The following is a 4,820-nucleotide window of genomic DNA, read 5'->3' as shown; positions in this document are numbered from 1 at the left end:
TTTATCATTAGTGTTGTGAGCAAAAATTTTCTCCAAGTCAGTGGGGTTTCTCTTTGTTTTGGTTATTGTCTCTTTTGCTGTGCAGAAGCTCTTTAATTTGATGTAGTCCCAGCTGTTTATCTTTGCCTTCACTATCACTGCTTTGGGTGATGTATCTGTAAAGATGTCTTTGATGTGCATGTCATGTAGTGTTTCACCTATATTTCCTTCTATATATTTTATGGTTTCAGGTCTTATGTCTAGTTCTTTAATCCATTTTGAGTTGGTTTTTGTGCATGGTGTGAGGTAGTAGCCAAGTTTCATTTAAAAAAACACACCTCTTGAGAATAAACTAGGATATTGTGGAAGTATCTATGATTAGTTGACAGAAATTTTAATGCTTCAAAAACAACTTACGAGAAATCATATTTTTAACAAACAACTGTAAAGTTCCTTTGCTGTCTTTGCTTTTATAAACTCTATTCTAATGTCCTACAAATTAGGGACACTGACTAAGGTCAATTAGAAATGTTTATCTTGGCCTTGACCCCAAATAAAAGTTTTCATTCTTTCTGAATGTTTTAAAATTTTCTTTAAGACTACAATGAGTAGTATTCCATTATGTATATATACCTTATCTACTTTATCCAAATATCTGCTGACAGACACCTAGTTCATTTCCAGTTCTTGACTATTGTAATCAGAATTACAATGAACATAGGAGTGCATGTAGTACATTTGAAAAGCATGTAGCTTTTCAAATCAGTGTTTTCATATTCTTCAGACAAACAGCTAAAAGTTGAATTGTTAGATCATATTTTTAATTTTGATCAATTTTAAATTTTGGAGGAAACTTTATACTAAAGATGAAACTGTAGTGTGGTTTTAAGATTTTAAACAACTAAAAATACAGAGGTTATAACATACATAGGTTATTAATATATTTAAAGGAAATTTAAATATTGCAAATTTAGAATGTGGTCTTACATAAACTATTACTACATATATTATTACACAAAACTACTACATACTGAGGACTGAGTTTATAAGCACAGATAAGCTATTGCCTCAAAGAATATGAACCAAATTTATAATTAAAAAAATCCAATGTGTTTTTTTTCCCTTCTAAAATATGTTTTAGATAATAAATGATAATCATTTAAACATTAATGTAACTCCTGCATAGTTAGGGAAAGAAACTTGTTAGGTAACATTTGTGACCAAATGTTCTTAACAGCCCTTAATATCATGTTCCCAAAGGGTGATGCAGGCAGTAATTGGGGCACAATTTTCATACGGGATCCAAGTGGGAGTTATACAATCTAATAGAAACCTAATATGGAAAACTTTCAGAGGGTCCAGTCAGTACTGTAATACCATGATGCCACCTGGGAGAGTATATTAAACAATGCCACAATTTATTTAAGTCAACATAATATATTTAGAACTGGCCCCATGACTATACAATGGTTTACAGTATCTGAATATATGATTTCACATATTTTTGCATAGATATTTGTTTTGACAAATAGTGGGGAAGATTCTGTGTAGCACTTTGAAGAGAAATAATTTCTTTACAGCATGTGAGCAAATTATTAGTATTTTTTAACCAATCATTATTAAAATTTTTTTTTAGAGAATTATAGCAGTATAGACAGAGGATCCTTATAGAGATAAAATTGTTAAAGAATAGCAATTTTCTTGAGATAATGGAAATTTGAATATGTAAAATATAGCACACTGGACCAGCTATCATTTACTAAAAACTGATTTCTAAGGATTAGGTCAAATATCATCCATTCTCCAGTTGTTAATTTCTATAAGATAAAATGAATGGTTATAGAATTTAAAAGTGGTAATATAGAGGTGCTTATTTATTTGCATCCTCATTTTGGTTTAAGAAAAAAATTCCTAGGGCCTCCCCGGTGGCGCAGCAATTGAGCACTGGGTTGCAAAGTTGCCTGCAGCCTCTGTAGCGCCGGTTCGATCCCCAGCCAGGCGAGGGTCCCACATGGCGCGCAGATCTCTCCTGGCGCCTGCTGCTCCCCTCAACAGTGTATTTCAGTCAATCTGCCTGTTTTGCTCCCCACTCTGTCTCTGGTGAATCCGCTCACCTCCTCCCTTGTCCCCCGCACCTATGGCCTATACCCCAGTTCTTGTATGCATACATAAATAAAATAAATCTTTTAAAATATGTCCTTTTTGTTTGTTTATCCATGGTGAATTCTTTCTAAGCAAAGTAAATTTATATAAAGTTTAAAATGCCTCCGTTTCTTTAGAAACATTTGCTATTGGTGGCAGAGAAATAAGAGCCATATCACATTGACTACATGATAGACAAAATTCCAGGTATCTTAAAAACTATTAAATATTCATCACAACCCTGAGTAGTAGATGTTATTGTTATCCACATCTTAAAAAATGAGAAAAGGATAGCACAGCGATAATATGCAACTTTTCTAAGATTAAACATTAGTAGGTGAAGGAGCTGGAATCTAAACACAGGCAGCCTTGGTTCCAAGGTCAAACATTAGTCTACTAAGTATGTTAATTCTTAGCTATGAATAAATATTACTAGCTGTACTTATTATTATTTAAAATAAAGCAACAAAAACCCCAAATCCTCAATTTCCCTAGTTCCTAAAGATATGTAATGAAAATGGTAGAGATTTATCATAACATATTTAACTCAAATTGCTCATCCCACTAAGTAATTTGTATATATCATTTTTAGTGGAATCGTCCTGAAAACGGAGTATGTCTGTCCTTAAACCCCACAATCAAAACCCATCAAAGAATCTCATTTCCCAACAAAGGACCAACTTTGTTCAAACCAAAGACTCTTATAATTCCTTGAGGAAATGAGCATAGAAAAGTTAAATATTTGAAATAGTAAGGATATTAGGGGAGGGAACAATGGAGAAAATAATTAGTTCATATAGTATGATCTAAACACTTATGTCCACTTTCATTCGTGATATTTTTAAATAAAAGTATTCCCCTGTTTCATTTATCATTGATAATGAATAAACACTATTTTTGTTCTTGGGCATAGGGACATTGAGTAAATACACTGTTTCATGTTGAGCTATCTTACTTGTATATCTTAGTAAATTTACTTTGTTAAATTACATAAAGTATTGTTGTCCTAGAATTTGAATTACTGGCATAGAGGACAATGCTTTACAGATGAATTCATTATCTTCCCCCTACAATCTCCACCACTTTCTCATGGCAGTGCATGGTAGAGAATGTGGAGTCCTTGTGGAATTCTCGGCAGTACTTTGTCTCTGGCTTTGACCTCTGAATGCTTAGTAATAGTAACAGGAACTCAATCATTCTTATATTACTGACTGCAGCACTAAACTTTCTAGGGAGATCAATCTACTTGCAATTTGCAGTTGTGGCTGGCACTTTATTTAAGTCCTTTTTGGTGACAGAGGATGGAGTAACACAAGCTCAGTTCTGAAATATTTTATTCTTCTGTGCTGTTCCCATCTTGTTAGCAAAAAAAGGTTATTCTTCTCTTTCAGAAGGACATTAGCAAGTGTACAGTCGTAATTATAGGTATAACAAATACAGCTCTAAGGACAATTAATTAAGCTGAACATTTTTATTTTCAATTTTATAAAAAGAGGCACTCTATCTTTAATTTACTTATTATCCTTTACAATCATGTCACTAATCTTGAACATCATTTTGTTAAATTTAGAGAGATTTATTTAAATGAGTTGGAACAATAAAAATAAACAATTTGGTTCCTTGACACAAAACAGATAAATGACAAATAATCTCTTTTTTGAGTGAAGTAATAAAAAGCCTGAACATAACTAAACATGACCACCTACTTCGGTCACTTAAATTGGCACCTTGTCACTCAGAGTTCATTGATTGCCAGTCACTCATACACAACATCACCAGCATAACCAATTCCTTATCAGTGTGAATTCAAGAGAGAGCAGCTAAACCTTTAAATATGTCTTTTTAAGAATGATAAAAACTATATGATGATATAAGTACATGTTGAGAAAGCATCTGATAAGATCCAACACCCATTATGATGAAAACCCTCAAAAAAAGGGATAAATGGGCCATACCTTAATATAACAAAAGCCATATACAACAAACCCACAACTAATATTCTCAGTGGTGAAAAAATAAAAACTTTTCCAGTGAGATCTGTTACAAAACAAAGATGTTCATTCTCACCACTACTATTTGATGTAGTATTGGAAGTGCTAGCTAGAGCAATTGGACAAGAAGAAGACATGAAAGGAATCTGATTTGCAAAAGAAGAACTGAAACTATCTTTGTCAACAGATAGCATGATATTATGCATATAGAGTCCTCAAGACTCCACAGGAAAAATAATTGAAGCAATTAGTTTAGCAAAGTGGCAGGATATAAAATAGAAAACAAGTTGTCTTCCTATAAACAATGAGATAGGAGAGGAAGAAATTAAGAAGGCAATTCCATTTACATTCACACAAGAAATAATTACTTATTAGTAAACCTAACAAAGGCGGTAAAGATATATACAAGAAAAGAAATAAGGTATTATTAAAAGAATTAGAAGACACAAAGAAATGGAAAAATATTTCCTGTTTGAGGACTGGATGGGTACACATTGTCAAAATGGCCATTCTATCCAACTTTATATACAGATTCAATAAAATTATCAATGGTATTCTTCAAATCAATTAAACAAACACTAATAAAATTCATATGGAATCACAAGGGACCCCAAATTACCAAAGGAATCCTGACAAAAAAAGCAGAGAATGGATGAATCATACTTTCAGATTTCAACTTATATTATAAAGCCATACTAATTAAAGCAG

This window comes from Talpa occidentalis, unplaced genomic scaffold (assembly GCF_014898055.3).
Source record: "Talpa occidentalis isolate TD23 unplaced genomic scaffold, MPIMG_talOcc4v2.1 talOcc4.5, whole genome shotgun sequence".
Taxonomy (NCBI): domain Eukaryota; kingdom Metazoa; phylum Chordata; class Mammalia; order Eulipotyphla; family Talpidae; genus Talpa; species Talpa occidentalis.
The sequence above is the reverse complement of the archived record's forward strand: the minus strand, read 5'-3'. Positions refer to the sequence as shown.